Source organism: Lissotriton vulgaris, chromosome 2_1 (genome assembly GCF_964263255.1).
Source record: "Lissotriton vulgaris chromosome 2_1, aLisVul1.2, whole genome shotgun sequence".
Classification (NCBI taxonomy): Eukaryota; Metazoa; Chordata; class Amphibia; order Caudata; family Salamandridae; genus Lissotriton; species Lissotriton vulgaris.
This window is the reverse complement of record NC_141687.1, coordinates 1377015281-1377036838: the sequence shown is the minus strand read 5'-3', so window position 1 is coordinate 1377036838 and position 21558 is coordinate 1377015281.

Genomic DNA, 21558 nt, shown 5'->3' with positions numbered 1-21558 from the left:
AGGCAACACTTGCTTACAGTGAGTGCTATGGGCCCAATTCTTCCTGTTCGTCACTCGAACTACTGTCCTCGTCGCTAGGAGCACTTGCTCTGGACCTCGCCACCTTGGCACCAAACTACTCAACCTCTCGAAAGCTTTAACCATCACGTGGTCACCAGGCCTGAGTTCGTGGGCCTCACCCGTAGATTTGTCAGGAAGTGCTTCTTGAACCTGTTGATGAATAGAGATTAAACTATCAGTTAACTGTGCTAAGTAGTCACTCATCAGAACACAAGGTACATCATGTATGGGGCATGGTTTAGGAACTCCCCAAATGTTCATTGGAACTTCTGTTTGATCCCTAATCATTTCAGGACATGCTCAACAACTTGCTCAATAAAATGAGGTCTGTTGTCACTCCACAAAAGTTTACAAACACCAAATCTAGGGAAGAACTCCTTTAAAAGCACCTTAGCTGTAGTTAGAGCTGTATTATCCTTTGTAGGGTACACCTCTATCCACTTACTGAAGGCACATACAGCCACTAGGACATACTTTAAGTTATTGCAACGTTCAAGTTGGATATAATCCATTTGCAAAACTTCAAAAGGTGTAGTTGGTGTAGCAAACCCTCCTGTAGGAGTCTGGGTCCCTTTTTCCGGATTCTACTGCCAACAGATCAAACAGGACTGTGCTATCCTTTTAGCTGTACCAGCAATCTCTGGATGCTCCCAAACTTGCGTAAGCAATTTTGTAATCGCTAGAGCTCCAACATGTGCCGGTCCATGTGCCATTTGAACCATAGGCTGTAAATAAGCAGCAGGCAATTTCCATCTATTCATCTCTTTGTTGCGCCAACAGCCCTCATCATCTAACATTACCTCGTTGGACCACTGCTCAAGTTCTTCCACAGAAGCAGATCTCTGTATGTCTAACACCTCTTGTCCAGCATCGTGCCAACCGTCAGCTTGTGACTTCACAACATAAATAGATGTAGTGCTTCGTTGCATTGCAGTCTCACTAGCTACACGATCTGCAAAAACATTGCCTTGTACTGTCTTATCGGTCACTTTCTTATGTGCGCTACACTTCACAATAGCTATCTTCTTTGGGTATGTCAGTGCAGTCAGAAGATTATGCACTAGTTCTCTGTGCATTATCTGCTTCATGTGGGACGTAAGAAAGCCTCTTTCCTTCTAAAGTAGGCCAAAACCATGGGCCAATCCAAAAGCATAGCGGCTATCTGTATAAATGAAAAAAGTGAGCCCAAGTTCTGGGTTCAGAGACCTGTCTTGTGTTGTGGCTAAACACAAAAGATTATTAAGTGTAGCCGAAATCAGAAAGAAAAAATATCTTTCTTGAGTCCCCTCACTCACCGGAGTTTCCTCACGGTGACATGCTTCATCATTGGGGCCATCCCAGTTCTCTACGAAAAGGGGCGTGCTACGACTATGTGTGGTGCAAAAAAAGTGTAGTGAGGTGGAGTGGGTGAAAAAATGAATTTAAAAATACCGTGCTAGTGGGCCTCAATAATTTATTCTGCTCCTAGGTTGGTATATTAAAAATAGGGTTTATACTGTGATCCGACCAACTATGAAGGTAGGTTCAGTATATGGTCAACATGTTTCACGCTACCCCTGACGTTTCTTCAGGACCATACAGGGACCAGCCCTGTATATGCCACTCCTAGAAACCTAAAGTGAAGGTTGCCTGCCCGTGTCATCTGCCAATGACCGGCCACTAAAACCGTGGAATGCTTCCTCAAAGCGTGTTAAGAAGTCAGAAACCGACTCATCTACTTTTTGCTTGCAAGACCCTAACACAGTCCAGTCTATCTTTTTAGGGGGAATGATTGTCTTTAACTTAACTAATATGGCTGCCGGGAGACCTACAATTAGTCGACATGGCTTCAGTGCGGCTTCCCTGTCTGTGTCCTCTAATTCTATATCTTTCTATAGCGCCCCAAAAGTCGCACGAACATCAACTTTACAAATAGTCCTCCACATATCAGGGGGTAATATCAATCCAAAAAACATGTCTATATCGGGCAGAGTCATAGTACAAGAGCTAATGGCACCCTCAACTTCCTCATGAAAGGCAGCTGGATTTTTCCTCGGATCAGGCAATGCAGCTTTAAGAGTTATTTGAGCAAATGGTTAGTGATAAAGTATCACAACCCTACCGATCGCACAGCAGTGCTATCTTGACTCCTCTTCTAGTTTAAAGAACTTTACTCTACTCTTTTAGATTTTTTTTCCATGAACTTTTCTTATTTATTAAAGTAGTTACATTGGATATTTTAATTGCTATTCAAATGCAGCTTTAAGAGCCATTACATCCGCTCTATTCCAAGGAGTATGAACCCAGTTATAAATAAAATAACCCTTTGCATCAGCAGAATCCTTATCATCATTTATTCCCTCGCCTCTAGGAGGAAAATACAAAGGTGCGGCTTCCCACATGGGTTTTGCATGGACTATCATAGTCTTAACTGTTCCAGAAGCAGAAGCCTGTGTCACGCTGGTCTGAGATATTTGTGCAGCTGCCTCTGGTGCACAAACATCTCTGCCTCTGCTGCCTTTTTCTCTTCTCGCAAACTGACTGCTTCATCACGCAGTTTAACCAAACGTCTGATTGAGTCAGCCACCTGAGAAAAGACAAAAAGACCATCACGAATTTGCTTACAATCATTTGCTACATCAATGGGCTCTAATTCCTCAGAATACTTCCTAAACTGCTCAAGGGCCTCTGCAGCAAATACCTCAGTAAAATATATTTGCTCCCTCTCCTGCCAATCTTTCATCTCATCAAAAAGTTCAGAAGCTGGGGCAGCACTACGGACAGCTTTGCGAGCAGCGTGTCTAAGCTCAGATGAACGCTGAGTGGACAACATAGAACAATTTTCCCGTGCTTTCTCTTGCTCTGAGGCAGAGCCCTCATCTGACACATGATGCAAAGGAGCAGAAGGAGGAATATATGGAGGCGGAGAACGGTCTAATAACAAGAAATCATCCTGCGGTGTATGAAGAATAGGATAGAGGGGTCGACGAACAGTGTATTGACCAGTTACCTGTAAATGGCGCTCCCTATCCTCTCTGTCTTTTATTTATTTCATTTCTTTATTTTTTAATTCTATTGCTTTCGCATGAATGCTTTTCCGTTGTTCTTTTTCTATCAAGGCTTGTGTTGCATTTTCGTTATATTGTACATAGTAGTAGTAGTTCATTTAGTACATTTAGTGTTGCTTTAAACCAATATAAATTCTACACAAGGGCTCAAGAAGAATCTGAAACTTTTGATGATTTTTTGACTGGCTTACGTTATCTCTCTACGAATTGTAACTTCGGTCCTATAACTGATGAGATGATAAGAGATCAAATTATTGTCCACACTAAGAGTAGGAAGATACAAGAACAACTGTGGATTATGGGTGACCCAGATTTAAAGGATGTGATCGTTACAGCAAAAGCTATGGAATAATCAGATAAATGGATGAAATCACTAGATAGTAAAACCAAGGATAAGACAGATGGTGTCTGTGCTATAAAAGTGGATTCTGTTTCTAATGCTTCTTCTGCCAACAATACGCACCGTAATAGTAACAGCTCTCAACGCATGTTCAAAAGAAATGACAAAGATTTTCTTTGTTTCAGATGGGGTAGTACTAACCATGCTGCTTCTTTTTTTAGGTGTCCTGCTATAGGAAAAGAATGAAAAAAATGTGGCAGGCGTGGAAATTTTCGTAATGTCTGCAAGACTAGTATGGGTTGCAGTACTTCCACAGGGAACAACAGCAGAAGTAGGGTCTCGTATGTGATTAATGAGGAGGAATCTGGAAACAATGTGAATGGTGATGAAACTGTTTCTGAAAGAGGAATAGTTGTGTCGATTACTGATTCCGAGGAACAAAATAATTCTCATTTTTCTCTTAAGCAGCCTGAGTGTTGTGTACAGGTTCTTGGAATTTCTCTCAAATTAATGGCAGATTCCGGGTCACCCTGGACCATAATTACTAGGGAGTATTTCAATTAATCTTTTGAGGGAATAGCTACGCTTAAGGATCTTAACAAATCTGATATCATTACCAAAGCGTTCGATGGATCTATTATGAGATAGATGGTTATTTGGGAGTTAACATGCATTTTAGAGGTCAAATTGCTTTTGTGAAAATTTATGTAGCAATCAAAGGTGTGAATGTGCTTGGATGGAGAGATCAGTGGAGTCTTAAAATAAGTCTCAATCCTAGGAAGTCTAATCCTGTTGTCGTGGTAAATGATGAGCTAGATCACAATCGAACAGTCAGTGGTATGGTGAATGCTGGTGAGTGCATTAATGAAATTGTCAATACTTTTCCTAAAGTATTTTCTAAAAATTTAGGAAAATTACATAACTTTCAACACAAGATTAAGCTTAGAGATGGAACTGTACCTGTTAGACAGAAACTAAGGAATGTTCCTATTAATGTCAGGGAAGATTTTAAAGCGTTGTTGAAAAGTCTCATAGATGAAGATATTATTGAGGAAATTGAGTCCTCGGAATGGGTTTCGCCCATTGTTTTGGCACAAAAGTCAGATCAAAGACTGAGATTATGTGTGGATTTGAGAGCCCTCAATGCCAATCTCATTGTGGATTGTCATCCCTTGCCGAACATAAACAAGGTGGTATGCATGTTGGAAGGGGCAAAGATTTTTTCCATGTTTGATTTGCGTTCAGCATATCACCAAATTGTGTTATCTGAGGAATCCAAACAATTAACTGCCTTTCTTACACCTGAGGGTCTTTATCAGTATAAAAGGATGACATTTGGGCTAGCCTCTGCGGCATCTGTATTTCAACGTACAATGCATCATATTTTTAAAAGATCTTCAAGGTTTTGTCGGGTGCTTTCAAGATTTATTTATTTATTTTTATTTTTTATTTTCAAAGTTTTATATAGCGCGAACAAGATCTTCGCAGATATCAGAGCGCTTTACATAGAAGGGTACATGAGGGAACAAAGTCAAATAGGTAAATCAATAGATCACACAGTACAAATAATACAAATAGGTGACTGCAAAGCCAATCATGTGAGTAATAAGACAACTCATACAAATAAGTAAAGGGGTCAAGCATGTAATACAGATCAGTGCAGGGTGTTAATAGGGTTCGAGATAGTAGTTCAACTGTATTTAGCCATGAGGATAGCTTTTACTTCTTTTTTAAAGAGTGTAGTAGAGGAGATAAGCCTGGTTTCGGGAGGGAGTGAGTTCCAAATCCTAGGCGCCATTCCTGAGAAGGAGCGCTTGTATGTTTTTTCCTTCCGGAATCTTCGAGGTTTCAGCAGAAGATTGTTTGTGCCTCTCGTGTTTCTGATTCCCCCAGAGATTGTCAATTTCTGAGCGAGGTAGCCGGGTGAGTTTAGGTGTACCGCGTTGTGTGTCATGCAGGCGATTTTCTGATGTATTCTGGCTTCAAAAGGCAGCCAATTCAGGGACTTCAAGTCAGGGGTAATGTGGGAGTGCTTTTTGACCCAGTGATGAGTCTCGCTGCAGCATTTAGAGACGCCTTTAGTGGTGCGGTTGTAGTTAGTGGGAGTCCGCAGAGGGCGGTGCTGCCGTATTCAATTCGTGGGATGACTAGTGCTTGTACTGCAGTTTGGAAGTCTTTGGCTGGGAGGTAGGGTTTAAGTTTCCTCAGAGTATTGATCTGGAAGTTCGCTCCCTTTGTTGCCTTGCTGATATGTTGCTGCATGTTGAGATTGGTGTCGAGTGTTATGCCTAAAGATTTTGCTGAGTCCACGATGGTGGGTTGGACATTGAGTGCGGTTAGGAGTTTAAGCCAATGTTGAGTGGTGGATATCTTCGCTTGGGGTGAGATCAGAAGGAACTCTGTTTTCAGGGCATTGAGTTTGAGGTGATTGTCGGCAAGCCAGGATTGGGTGCATCTGATCGTTGAGTTCAGGAGCAGGATGTCATTGGGTGATTGTAATTTGAGGTAAAGTTGGGTGTCATCGGCGTACATGTGAAAGTGTACATTGGATGCTTGTAGCAAGGTGGTGAGAGGTTCCATGACTAGGTTGAACAAAGTTGGGGATAGAGAGGATCCTTGGGGGACGCCTAGCGTTACAGGTATTGGCGAGGATATCAGGTTGTTGCTCTTGAATTTCTGCGACCTGTTGTGAAGAAAGGAAGTGAACCATTTGAGGACAGTTCCAGATAAGCCCATTCTTGTGTTTAGTAGTTCTAGTAGATTCTCATGTTTAACGTTGTCGAATGCTGAGGAGAGATCAAGAAGGATGAGGAGGCAGGTGTCGTTTTGGTCTAGCATTTGAAGTGCGTCTTCAATTATGTGAGTCATAGCAGTTTCTGTGCTGTGTCCTGCTCGGAAGCCTGACTGGTGAGGGTTGAGGAGATCGAATTGCTCAATGTGTTTAGTCAATTGTAGTTGTGCGCATTTTTCCAGCAGTTTGGCGAGAGTGGGGATATTGGTGATGGGACGGTAATTGTTGAGATCAGAGGGGTCAGCTGTTGGTTTCTTTAGTAGAGGTGTGACCTGACCAACATTGAGGGAGTCAGGTATGCTTCCTTGTTGGAGAGAGCTGTTGATGATTTTAGTCCAGAGAGGGAGAAGCAAAGGGGTAAAGTCTTTTACTGCGAATGCAGGGAGGGGGTCCGTGAGGTGATTGGATGGTTTCAGGGTGCTGAGTAATTTGCCAATTTCTTCTTCCGACTATGTGCCAAAGGTTGACCATGTAGCATTGTTTTTTGGTTCAGCGGGTGCTAGGCATTTGGGTTTGGAGTAGAGGCTTGCGTCAATGAGGAGATCGCTTTTTATTTTGTCAGTTTTTTGGATAAAGAAAGCAGCGAAGTCTTCACAGGAGGGTGCCTCACGCCCAGTGTTGAGTGGTTGTGGTTGCTCCTTGGATTGCGATTTGATTAGCTCAAACAGTTTTCTCGGGCGTTTTTTTGCTTGGTCAAGTTGGAGGCTGAAGAAGTCCGATTTTGAGCGTTTTATTTTCCGAAGTAGGCGTTTCTCTTTTTCTTCAAATCTTTTAGGTGCATTGCGGAGGGGGCTGATCTCCAGGTCCGTTCTGCCATTCGCATGTCTCTTCTATCTTCGTTGAGACTCCCGTCATACCATGGTTTGGAGATTTTAGTAGAGACTCTTTTTAGCTGCATAGGTGCAGCCATATTAATTATAGAGGTCATAGTGTTGAGATAGTGGTCTGTCAGAGTTTGGACGTCCGAGGCGCCTGCAGGTGGGAGTAGGAGATTGCAACTGTTAGGGGGCAGAGAGCCTGGGTTGAGCTTTTTCGAGTCTCTTTTCCAGACTTTGGGCTTGGAGAGTTGCGCCGGGTTGACTTTGACTTTTTCGTTGATAAAGAATGTGATAATATGATGATCTGACCAGTCAGAGGGTTGGATGGATTCGAGTTGGATAGAGTCCTCTTTGGAGATGATCAGGTCGATGGTAGAGCCTTTCTCGTGGGTCGGGCTGTTGCATATTTGGGTGAGGTTTAGGGCATCGAGGACATTTTTAAGACTATTTACCACCGCGTCGTTGCGGTCATTCCAGTGGAGGTTGAAGTCACCAAGGTATATTTGGGTGAGCTGGCGTCCGGAATTGGTTGAGATCATATCCATGATTTGTTGGGAAAAGGTGAGGTTGTCCCTGGGTGGGTGGTAAATGCTGTGAAGAGAGCATATCGGTTTGCCCTCACTAATAATGTCGAGGTGGATGTATTCGTTTTCTCCCAATGATGTTGCTCATAAGGAACATGTAATAGAAGTATGCAAATGTCTGGAATTACATAGTCTCACACTCAAGGATAATAAGTGCAAAATGTTTCCAGAATCTGTAGAGTATTTGGGGCACACTCTATCGGGAGATGGTGTTGTTTCCAAAAAGTCTCTTGTAGAAGCAATTGTTAAGGCTCCATGCCCTGAAAATAGAGAAAAACGTTTATCTTTTAATGGCTTATGTGATTACTACAGTAGGTTTATTAAGGGTTTTGCGACTAAAATGGAACCCTTGAGAGAGCTAACTAGACAGAAAGTTGAATTTCAATGGGGTGAGATACAAGAGTCTGCATTCCAAATTATTAAGCAGGAAATTGCCAATGCACCTACATTGAAGCCATTTTGTATTAAAAAAATTGTTGTTACTGTGGATGCTAGTGAGTATGGATTAGGGGGAGTTTTGTCTCAGAGATGTGGCAAGGATGAATGGTGTGTGCCTTTGGCCTCTAGTACGTTGAGTGAAACAGAGAGAAAGTACTCTGTCATTGAAAAAGAACTTTTGGGATGTGTGTGGGGTGTTGAACACTTCTGTAATTTTTTATGGGGAAGTCGGTTTCTTTTAAGGAAATATCATAAACCATTGGGCTCTATATTATCCCCAGCTGGTTGTCGGAATGCCACTGCACGCATTGGTAGGTTGATGTCCAGATTGCAGGAGGACAGTTTTGCCATTGAGTATTTTCCAGGAAGGAACAATGTAACAGCTGATTGTTTGTCCAGATTACCGTGTGATTTAATTTCTGGAAAGATGGAGGAAGGAGAGGATGAAGTGGAAATTGAGAATGCTTGGAAGGATTGTGTCATTCGAGATAAGCATTGAGGTATGTTAAAGGATTACCTTTTGAAAGGTTGGCCTAAAAGTAATTTGGTGTCCTTAGAGTTGAAGTCATTTCATCAAGTGTTAAGTGAATTGGAGGTAGATAGTGATCTTATCTTTAAGAGTGGTAAATGTGTACCTCCAGAAGAGATGCAGGAGGAAATCATAAAGCTTGCTCATGAAAGCCATGTATTCCATGAAAAGGTTGGTAAGGGCTAGTTTTTGGTGGCCTTGGATGGACAAAACGATTGATAGAGTAGTGAGAGAGTGTCCTATTTGCATTGATAGTGATAAAATGTTGAGGACTAATCCTGCTCCGTGCATACCTTTTACTTGGCCAAAAAATCCCTTGAGGAAATTAGCATTTGATATTTCAGGTCCTTTTAGTGGTTTGCCTTAAGATGCCAGGTTTGAGTTAGTTTTGATACATTATTATTCAAAATGGCCTGAAGTTAGATATGTTCCAAGTGTCATTTCACAAGTTATTGTGGAATTTTTCAAAGAAGTGTTTTCCCGTGAGGGAAATCCAGAAATACTCATTACAGACAATGGAGTGCAGTTAATATCCAAGGAAGTAGAAGGTTTTCTTGTTTTTTTGTGGAATTAAACATATTACCACTCCTTTATATGAAGCACAAGGAAATGGACAAGTGGAGAGGTTGTTAAACAAGGGAGTGTTAAAAGATTCTGTAGAATGGGCCAGGAAGACTCCAAATATGTGGAAAAGTGTACTTCGTGAAAGATTGTGGATGTACAGGATTACTCCTCATTCTGTCACTGAACTTAGCCCGTTCCATTTGCTGAGAGGAAGAGAGCTGGTATCAAAGTTGTGTCCTTGGTGGATGAAAGAGAAATTTAGCTCTTCTATTCCTGTTGACGTTCATAGTACTTCACTGAGGGTGAAATATCATCAGGATAGGATAAAAGCGTATCATGATGCCAAACATAATGTAAGAATTCCTGACTTTGTAGTTGGAGATTTGGTGAAGATACGCAAACCTGGTTTTCTAATCAAAGGTTCCTCGAAGTTTGGGCCCATTCGGAAAATTGTGAAAGTCAATCTCAACAGTATTGTGACTAATGATGGGAAAGTCTGGAATGTCAGACGGGTTGTCAAATGTCGCAATATTTCAAAGAATGTCATCTTTTCTAATGGTAATGTAAAGCCATCCTAATATTGGGTCTGATAAAGATACAGTTTTGTCAAGAGTTAAATATGACAGAAGAATTATTAAAATTCCAGCTAGGTTTAGATATTAAAACCTTTTGTTTTCTTTTGGAGATTTGTTTTGTTTTGTTTTATGTTATTTGTTTTTGTTATTTTATGGTTTTTTTAAGGGATAAGATGTGTTGCATTTTCGTTATATTGTACATAGTAGTAGTAGTTCATACTGTCTCTTTAATGTAATCACATTAGAGGTTTATACTTAAAGCTTATGAGTGATTACATTAAAGAGACAGTATGAACTACTACTACTATGTACAATATAACAATAATGCAACAGCTTGCTCTCGCTTCATTCGTTCATGCACTTCTTCCTCCCACATTCGTACACAGTCAAACATATATTGCCTAGTCTTACGCTTAAACATACATTGCTCCACATACTTAATCTTTCATAAATCAAATGACCCATGCATAGGCCAACACAACACAGGATCCTTACGAGTATACTTATTCCATACCGTGCTGTACATTATAGAAGAAATACTATACTTAATATACATGTCCCTATTAGGCATTCCTTGGGCAGGAGCCGGTTGTGCTTTGTCGAGTCTCAGTTTGGTACCACTAAAGCAACGCATCCTTCGAAGTGTGCTAGATACAGGCATGCCAAAAATAGTGCAGAATATGCAGTATTATACCCAAAGTAGCGCTTAAAGTACTCTTGTACGGTGCGCCGTTCAAATCAATTCAAAATAGAAAAAATTCTCCTCATTATCTACCTACATAAATTGTAAATCTTATATCGATCACTTACAATTCCAAAATTGACCAATACAATTCCATTCCAAAGCCACAACAAGTGCCGCAAAAATGACCTTACCAATCCCAGGCAACAAAATCAACAGCAAGTGTTGTAGCACAACAACGCTTACCAATCCCTTGGTGTCCAGATTCCAACTGCCAAGTTCCTAAATCGACCAAACGGTCACTGCACGGGAAATCAACAGAAGAGATCTCAGTCAAGGACCGGCACCACCTGGATGGTCAGATCAGAAAGAGAGAAAAAACGCCGTGGTTTGCCAAGACGCGGGTCTCCTCGGGCAATGATCATCCGTAGCGAGATTCCAATCCTTCGTTTCGACCACTCCTTCGGGCATCCGAGTCACCGATTAGCCCCACTGGTTGGACGCCAATTTTTCGTGGTGGGCCTCAGCCAGGCCTACCAGTGCTTGGGGTTCGCCCTTCTCTGCACAAGTCCTCAGACCAATAGGAAAGAAGTTGGCATGGAAACTGCAATATAAAACAGAGCGCTTTGTTAAACTCAAGAGGTGGAACTACATTCACACAACACCCTTCGGTAGTGTATGAAGTAGCACACTGAACAGAAGGAACATGCTCCTTTTATACCCACACAGGGGCTCAAAAGAAGGCAGTACAAGTACAGAAGAGAAGGTTTACATACATAAAAAGACATACTGAAATGCACAGTCAGCAAGTGGGAGGAGCTAACAGTTTACTTGTTCCGACAGAAATACCCTGACAGTTACAGACTACAGACAGGTGGACAGACCTGGTAAAACCCAACGTACCTAAATTCATGTTACTTGAGACAGTTCCATCACTGGAACCATACCTTACGTGGCCCTCTATTCCCACGAGCGGTTCCTATTAACCAGGTTCAGGCTTGAATATTATCATATCCTACTTGCCGTTTCTAAGGGAAGCCACAGAGGTCAGGTGTTGTTTCCCTGTGGCTGCGATGATTCATCTCCACAGGACTTGACGCACTTCAAGTTTTTTTGCCACCACTATGATGCCCCCAGAAGGTTCTACTTACAGCCCCTTTTAAAAAAGATGAATTCTATCCAGGTTCGCCCAGCTCTCTGCTTCCTGCAAATGCTAAAACCAGAAAGTACCCTATTTGTGTTTGGATTTTTAAAATCGGCACTGAGACTGAGAAAAAGTCTCCCAAATTAACGGTCCCCCATATTGTGGTTACTATTTTAACTAAAATGTTATTTTAGAGTTTGCACATACTGTACGGGTGTTAGGTTTTTATCATTACAGAGCACAGAAGCAGCACTAGCGGATTTAACAAAAAAAACTGATATTGGTGAAGTCACCCTAGCTCAAGTGGCAGTGGCCAAGACTTCCCATGCAGAGGCCATGAGGGACCTACGTAAATACAACTTTAGGGCATATGCTACCAAGATGCATAAAGAAGGCAATAGAGCCGGGATGCTTCTGGGGTAGTTAGCCAAGCAAGACATAGAACTAAAACCGATCACGTAAATCATAGACAACACTGGACCCCTTGACACTTGCAGTGTTTTATACGACTCTTACTCGGGTATCTATCAGGCCCCAGCGCAAGGAGACCACCACACGATAACCCAATTGCTCAGCCAATTGCCAATTCCCCGCATCCCATCCGCAGACAAAAAAGCCTTAGATGCCAGAACCACATCCCCGGACATCACCCAAGCAATCACAGCATTATCGCGCAACAAAGCACCAGGAATGGACAGCTTCCCATTACAATACTATAGCACCTTTTCAGCCCACCTGATACCCCGGGTTGTAGCCATGTATGAAAACATGCTGAAAAGGGGAGAGCTCCCAGGCTCACTTAAGGAATCCCTCCTAGTCACATTTCAAAAACCACACAGAGACCCAAAGCTCCCCACTTCATTCAGACCAATAGCATTGCTAAATGCAGACTGTAAAAGACTAGGAAACATTTTAGCAGACCGCTATACCCAAATCCTCTCACTGCTGGTCCACCCAGACCAATGTGGGGTCGTCCCAGGGTGTAACACCTCTCAAAATCTATACAGGCTGTTGCATGTCCAAGACAGGGCAAGTACGTAGTACCCCAATGCGGCATGTCTGATTCCAGACCTCAAAACTGCCTCGACAACAATGCACACAACAGCAAGGAGCTCTTCAACGTTGTTAAAAACTCCAGCTCCAACGCCAAAGACATCCCGCTGTCGCAAGTCCTGTGCGACTTCCTCACCACCTTCTTCCACAGCAAGATCACCAACATCCACAAGTGTTTCGACCCCTGGACGACTCAAACAGGCCCCAACATGCCAGACACACCTCACCCCACTGACCATTACCCCCTGACAACCTGGGCCTATGTGAGCACCGAAGACACAATCAAGACCATGGGCACAATCCACTCTGGCTCGCTGTCCGACCCTTTTCCACACCACATCTTCAACAAAGCTGACAGCTTTATTGCACCCCACCTGCGCAACATCATCAACCTCTCCTTCGAGACCACAACCTTCCCCGATAGCTGGAAATACGCTGAGATCAACGCCCTACTGAAGAAACCCAAGGAGGACCCAAGCAAACTCAAAAACCTCCGGCCCATCTCCCTGCTTCTGTTCCCAGCGAAGGTCATCAAGAAGATAGTCAACATTCAACTCACCCGCTACCTCGAAGACAAGAGCATCCTAGACCCCTCCCAGTCAGGATACCGCAGCAACCACAGCAACGAGACCGCCCTCATCGCCGCCACAGACGACATCAGGATCCTACTGGACAACAGCGAGCCGGCGGCCCTCATCCTTCTGGAACTCTCCACCGCCTTTGACACCGTCTGCCACCGCACACTATGCACTTGACTCCACGACGCAGGGATCCAAGACAAGGCCCTGGACTGGACCCCCTCCTTCCTCTCCGGCAGATCCCAGAGAGTCTGCCTCCCGCGTTCCGATCCGAAGCCTACGAGATCATCGGCCACTACTGAATACAGGGAAAACCCTACTCGCAGAGAACCAGGGTAATAATTTTATACGGAAAAACAGTGGTTCCTGTGGGGAAAATAGACCAAAAATTTGAGAAACATATATGCCCAACAGCTATGCATTTGTAAGGGACCGAGTAATGTCTGTGAACAAAAATAACTCTCTGCACAGTTTGTTCAACTATCTTTTTTATATATATATATATAATAACGGTATAGATCACTTTCTTAAATTCAAAAAGCGATATACTTTATGTGATGTATCCCCAGGTGAAAACATGGAACCATAAGTGACTATATACAGTGAACAGTTTTAAAGGAGGTTTCCATAAGTACAAGAAGCGACCATTCAGGTATACAAGGTGACTGCCTAAGTGTATAATGGCACTGGCTATGTAATGGTTCTTCCTGTAAGCTTGTCGATGACGTTTCAACCCTCCTTTGGATGTGGTGTCTCCTCAGGACTGTTATTGAGGGGATATCTTGATGCTTAAAAGGGCGCATCACAAGTGATTGTGAAGTGTCCCATGAGTGGTGAAGGGAAAGGAAGGTGAACTCACGTTAGGACCCAGCCGGGTTCTAACAGTGAAGTGGGTATGTGAAGTTGGCTCTTTTAATGATGATTTGCGGGCTCTTCCAGTCCCAGTTACTTCCGTAGCAATTGTTCCTTTAAATTGACTCTTGAGGTAGTTAGTTGTGGGAATGAAGCGGATTGGTCTCCTTCAGGGTGTTCAGGCAGGCTGAAGAATCTGCTGCTGTAGGGCCTTGCAATGCGGCTCTCGGTATGTCCAGAGAGTGTACATCGCTATATATTCCATCAGCTCCTCAATAAGCTTTCCAGTTTACCCCCAAAAGTTGATAGTTCTTCCTCGTCGGCAGTTCCGAATCCGATGGTTCTTCAAATGGGTATGCATTCCTCAAAATTGCATATATGACAGCAAAATAATGCAACAGCTGGGAAAAGCCATTAATCCACGGACATGGGGAACTCACTTAGCCAAGTACTAGAAGGCAAAAACAGCATCAGACAAGGGGGTAGCACTCAGAATAGTCTAGTGTGCCATATTCAATGTTTGTCATATGCCGTAATTTAGTAACCTTTATGATCTATAGTCAGTGTTGAGCTTCCTGCACATGCTTGTTTTTTTGACAACTGTATCATCATTTGTAACATGAAATGCTAAATACCAATAAAAAAATGTTAACAAAAAAAACAAATAAATGGCAGTTTATTTATTTCAACAATTAGACTCCTTTGAAGGATCCAAGCATATGGCCCCTTGATCAAGTTTGAATTTCAACGTTTCAGAATTATGTAGCTTTCCTTAATCACCCATGGGTTTCACACTTTGTTTCCACAACAAACTGGAATAGGTTAAAAACACAAAATATCAAAATGGCCTACCTCTTTGAAAAGTGACACAATGTGGGAAAAATTAGGACAAAGGGGGCTCCTTGCTTGTTTGTGGACCGAAGTGTGCACTGGGAGTGCTACAGGGCGGTCTGCAGTGACAATCTACCTCCCCCGCCGTCGCATCGCTTTGCGGCCGCTGTGAGGGGACTGGACTACTTGACTACATCTCCCAGCGTCCTTTGCCAGCACCGAACGCCGCCTCACACCAGCCACTTCCGCCCTGAGGGTGCTAAAGACGAGCACTCCCTCCAGTGGAGTGGGGCTCCTTGCTTGTTTTTGGACCGGAGCATGCACTGGGAGCGCTACAGGGGGGTCTGCAGTGACAATCTACCTCCCCCGCCATCGCATCGCTTTGCGGCCGCTGTGAGGGGACTGGACTACTGGACTACATCCCCCAGAGTCCTTTGCCAGCACCGGACGCCGCCTCACGCCAGCCACGTCCGCCCTGAGGGGGCTAAAGACGAGCCCTCCCTCCGGTGGAGTGGGGCTCCTTGCTTGTTTCTGGACCGGAGCGTGCACTGGGAGCACTACAGGGGGGTCTGCAGTGACAATCTACCTCCCCCGTCGTTGCATCACTTTGCGGCCACTGTGAGCGGACTGGACTACTGGACTACATCCAGCAGCGTCCTTTGCCTGCACCGGACGCTGCCTCACGCCAGCCACGTCCGCCCTGAGGGGGCTAAAGACGAGCACTCCCTCCGGTGGAGTGGGGCTCCTTGCGTGTTTGTGGACCGGAGCGTGCACTGGAAGCACTACAGGGGGGTCTGCAGTGACAATCTACCTCCCCCGCCGTCGCATCGCTTTGCAGCCGCTGTGAGGGGACTGGACTACTGGACTACATCCCCAAGCGTCCTTTGCCAGCACCGGACGCCGCCTCATGCCAGCCACTTCCGCCATGAGGGAACTAAAACGAGCATTCCCTCCTGCGTCGCGGGACGCGTGCGGAGACCGTGCGGAGCCCGGGCAGAGGGCGGGCCGTCTGTGGCCGTCCGGGGCAGAACGTGGCAGGGCTGGGCCACCCCTCTGACTACTGCTACCCCAGGTAACTTATTTCTGGGGAAAAAAAGTCAACGGGACAAAGAACCATAGAAAATGGGGAAAAGGAAAAATACTGAGGAATGGAGCGAGGTAGTGGGGAAAAAGGCAAGGAAGAATAAGCAGAAGAAACCAGCTGCCCAGGCAGGGGGAAATTGTATAATGCATTGTATTGACGAACTGATCGAGGACTGTCAAAATCTATTAACAGATAATCCATCTTCATCTGTAAGGGGCCTAAAGAGAGCAGAGGATAACGGGACCACTGCGGGGGACAAGCTTCGGAATAGCGGACCCCTGATCCCGGAAATGTTTAAAGCCAGAAATCGAGATGGTGACAACCCAAAGGTAGATACCGTCCAAAGGATTCAAGAGCGTACTGTTGTAGACATTGCCGCATCTAAAGATCTCTCCAGTAAGCCGCCCACTGCGCTGAACCCGACTGTTCTTGTTTGTAGTAATAGGTTCGACATTTTAGCTTCCGTAGATAGATGTTGCACCACTTCTGGCAGTGATCTATCTGCGCCTGAAGTCCCAACAGGTGAAGGGGAGTCGATGAACACAGCGGCCAGTGACCCCCCTTTAGTCACGCGTGAAGATATCGCTTCCATCTACCCTTATGGTAAAGCAGCTACACAATCTAGTGGAGGCCCTGTATAATAAAATCGAGAGTCTCACAGTCACTATAACAAATCTTAGTGCAAGGCAGGCTCCCTGTCCTATCTCTACATCAAAACCAAATGATAATGCCTTAAACAGGGACCAGAGTAGATTGGTGGTAGATTCTAGAACCCCTCAGGTTAGAGGAGCAGAATTATCCAAACATCCCGATACTCAGCATAGCGGAGCGAGCAGAGCTGGGAGTGGGCACTCACATGTTAGCAAGGCCCACGCTCGTCCTCTAGGGCAAACACAAGCTAACACCATAGCAGGGGAGGGTCACTCAGGAGTAAGCACTAAGGGCATTGGACTAGGGGTTGGTCCAATAGTTAAAGTAAATCCCTGTTTAGCATTAGTCCCAATGCGAGAGCGGGCCCCCCAGCCAAAGGATGTCTCTACGAATAACACCCCAAAAGTATATATGGTAAATGTCCCCAAACGAAGTCAGAATAGTGGCTGGGAATCCAGCGAATCTCTCATAAATAAGGCAATCCACTGGACCAGGTACGTCAGGGGCTGCCGTTCATTAATTAGAGAAGATATTCTCCTAGCTAAAAGGATTTCCATTGTAGGGGAAAAACAGACTGTATTGAGCTAGTCCTTAAAAACCGCTATTTAGCGGAAAATTTCATTTTGTTAGAGTTCAGAACTTGCTCCCCAGACCATTCCAAAATCCAATTAGGTCCTTTCCCATTAGTTCTAGTCTTGACCAAAATGCCTGACTATCACAAGTAGGTGTCGAATTGGGACATATCATGGTAGAGCAAAGTCCACCCCTAGTTAGCAACTTGGGTGAACCCTATATAGCAGATATTCCCCAGCCTACTGACGACATAACTAATAGTATTCTTGCTACTCCCCGAACTATCACATCACAAATTACCTTGATATTATCAAAGAATATTGCTGGCCTGAAATCTAGGGTTGAATCACCTGATTGGGCTTCATTCATTAATTTGTATGACATCTGTCTTTTTCAGGAAACATGGGGCCCGATTCACAGAATGAACTTACTACTTTTGGCATTCACAGAATGCACTTACTACTTTTGGTATTCACAGAATGAACTTACTCATTTCGGTATTCACAGAAGTTAGGACTACTAACTTTAGGACTCCTAAATGCCTTCTGTGAATACCGAAAGTCTTAAAATTAGTATTTTTCTCAATTTTGTAGTAGTAAAGTTAGGACTACTAACTTTAGGACGCCTAAATGCCTTCTGTGAATACCGAAAGTCTTAAAATTACAATTTTTCTCAATTTAGTAGTAGTAAAGTTAGGACTACTAACTTTAGGACGCCTAAATGCCTTCTGCGAATAACGAAAGTCTTAAAATTACGATTTTTCTCAATTTAGTAGTAGTAAAGTTAGGACTACTAACTTTAGGACGCCTAAATGCCTTCTGTGAATACCGAAAGTCTTAAAATTACGATTTTTCTCAATTTAGTAGTAGTAAAGTTAGGACTACTAACTTTAGGATGCCTAAATGCCTTCTGTGAATACCGAAAGTCTTAAAATTATGATTTTTCTCAATTTAGTAGTAGTAAAGTTAGGAGTCCTAACTTTACTACTACTAAATTGAGAAAAATCCTAATTTTAAGACTTTCGGTATTCACAGAAGGCATTTAGGAGTCCTAAAGTTAGGAGTCCTAACTTTACTACTACTAAATTGAGAAAAATCCTAATTTTAAGACTTTCGGTATTCACAGAAGGCATTTAGGAGTCCTAAAGTTAGTAGTCCTAACTTATGTGAATACCGAAATGAGTAAGTTCATTCTGTGAATACCAAAAGTAGTAAGTGCATTCTGTGAATACCAAAAGTAGTAAGTTCATTCTGTGAATCGGGCCCATGGTTATTAGAACCACTTTTCTTTCCCTGGTTTCTGAATTACAGCATACCAGCAGTAAAGGGAGCTAGAGGGAGGCCATCGGGAGGATTAACTATCTGGATTAAACAGGATTTAGATGTTTGTGTAAAATCTGTCTACACAAACCACAGGGACTCACAGCTTCTTACCCTAAAGAATAGTAACAATGAACTGGTTGCTATCTACAACCTGTATGCGAGGAGCACTGGAGGGAAAAAATTGGATGTCATAATGGCATTAGAAGAACATATGGATCGCTACACCCAGCAATCCCATATTATTCTAAGTGGCGATTTTAATTCAACTTTTGAGCCCTCACTGGGAGGAAAGTGGAACATCTCTGAGGAGGAAGACAGCCAATGGGGTGTACCCAAACTTGAGCTAGAGCCTGTAAAAAGGTGGTCTGAAATAACTATTCAGATTAACACTCTTTGCCTGAACAAGGGGCTACGTGCTACAAATGGTAGAACCCAGCAAGACAAGAGAGGTGCCAATACATTTAATAGTGGCTCACGAACAAGCAGAATTGATTACATCCTGTTGAGTCTTAGCCTATGGCAATATCTGGAAGATATGTCGGTCATAGACAGGTAAGAGAGCGATCACAACCCCCTCTCATTGTCCCTACACTATTGGTTGCCACCAGTAGAACAAGGGGAACGAACGTGGAGTCATTTAATGACGTAGATATTACAAATGACATGCGCCACGTTAAAGGGGCTAAGGTACTGGAGAACCAAGAGCATCTGGACTTTATATTAAGCATAATGAACCTAGCTCTGCAGGAAATGAAGGACGAATCCATAAAGGGGGACCAGGCCACAGTTCTGAAATCAGTCACCAATATACATGAATCACTTTTTATTGACTTAAAATGCCTATTTGTTAAGCCTGACAAGCCCAACAATAACAGCAAAAGTCATGTGCCACGATGGTACACATGTGAGTGCAGGAAAGCAAGGATAGATTTGGGCAGCGCCCATAAAAGTGGAATGAGCGATCGAGTCCGCGCAGCAAGCGGAGCATACAAGAGCATAATTAATAAATCTAAGAGAGCTTGGGACGAGCAAATGTTGCAGGACCTAAAAGAAGCGGGCACGCAAAAGGACTCCAGGAAGTTTTGGGACACACTAAAATGGGGAAGTGAGAGAAAACGGGACAAGCCTCAAAACTGGGTGCCCAAAGAGGAATGGGTATCATACTTCAAGCCCCAATATGCCAAGAGTAAGGAACCATGCACCCACTTAGAAGCTCCCAATAGGTTGTTTTTCACTGATGATGCTGTTAATCTTGAGGATATACATCAAGCACTGGACATGGTAGTTCCTGCTAGGGCCCCAGGTATTGATGGAGTACCAGCAGATGTATTTTTACATGACAGAGATCCCTGGGGAGATTATATACTCCTGCTAGCAAATAGTATAGCTAAAGGAGCTCCCATCCCTACGACCTGGCAAGGGGCGGAAATAATACCAGTATATAAGAACGGGGACAAGACCTAACCTAGTAACTACCGCCCAATCAGCCTGATCGATACCATCCAGAAAATCATCGGCAGGCTGATTTTAAACAAGATACAGGTTTGGGAACATCCTATCCCGACTGCAAGCAGGATTTTGATCTTCAATCAGTAAGATTGATCAAGTCCTCCAATTTGCCATTCTATACTGGAAAACTGTCCTACTAGGAGGGTGCAGTCTTTACGCTGCCTTTATAGACCTCAGGGCAGCCTTCGATCTTGTTCCCCGGGAAACTTTGTGGCAAGTTCTCCACCATATGGGAATGCCCAGTTCCCTCCTTTCATTAATCATCAGACTACATGAAAACAACTTTGCCCAGATAAGGTGGGGTAGCCCTGGAAGCATCACCAGCCAGTTTCCTGTGGAAAGAGGGGTGCGGCAAGGCTGTGTCCTTGCGCCAACCCTTTTTTCTCTCTACTTAAAGGCTGTGGCAAACATATTGATCGCAGCTAATGTAGATGCCCCATCACTAGCGGGAGCCAAAGTACCCTTACTAATGTTTGCTGATGACTGTTTAATCATAGCCAAAACCCCGAGTGGATTACAGAAGGCACTAGGAATCTTTGAAAGCTTCTGTACCACTCGTGGTTTGGAAGTAAATGTTTCCAAATCAAAATACATGGCCTTTAATCAGCACAAATCCTTCAAGGGCAAAATGCTTATGAACAATCTTCCCCTTGAGAAAGTTCAAGCATTTGCTTGCCTTGGGGTATGCATTCAGCAAGATCTTTCCTGGAAACAGCAGGTGGAACTGGGAACTCTTAAGCACCGTCAGCTAGCAGGAGCATTAAACAGGGAACATGCTAGGTCACAAACTAAGCCAATTGCTCCTGGCCTTTCCGTCTACAATGGCAAGGTGATTAGCTCAGCCTTAAACGACGTAGAGATATGGGGATTTGAAAACCTGGGAAAACTAACAGCATCAGAGAATAGATTTCTAAGGAATCTTGTAGGCCTACCCCAGAGTACTCCAATGTGCCCCCTGTACCTCGATATGGCCATGAGACCTATTGCCCACATAGCTGCCCTTCGACCAGTTCTATATTGGAGGCGCCTATGGACAACACCTGAACTGAAAATGTATGCTGAGGGACTGAAGGATTTAATCAGAAGGGACACCCACCACGAAATCATATGGTTATCCAGGATTGGTAAAACCTTGCTCGAACTGGGACTGAGAGCGCTCTGGGAAGATCCAGCAAATGCCAGGTTCCCCTCAAAAGAGGACCTTAAGGGCTTGTATTGGGAGAATGTGACCCTAGAAGTGTACATGAAGGCTGCCCCCCTTTCCCTTACAGGGACCTTTCTGGGTTTTAAAGACACACCCATGTTTGAAGCTTTCTGGGACAGTATTAGCAAACCTTTGGATCGCAAGCTGTTTTTCCAACTAAGGATAGGCAGCTTACCAGTTAGAGCATTTACATCAAATTGGCCCAGGGAAATAAGGCTGCCTGCCCGGGTTGTCCTGCTGCTTTGGAATCGATAAACCACATACTATTTGAATGTCCAGCGTATGTAGATCCACGTAGGAAGTGGCTATGTACCATTGTCAAGTTACAG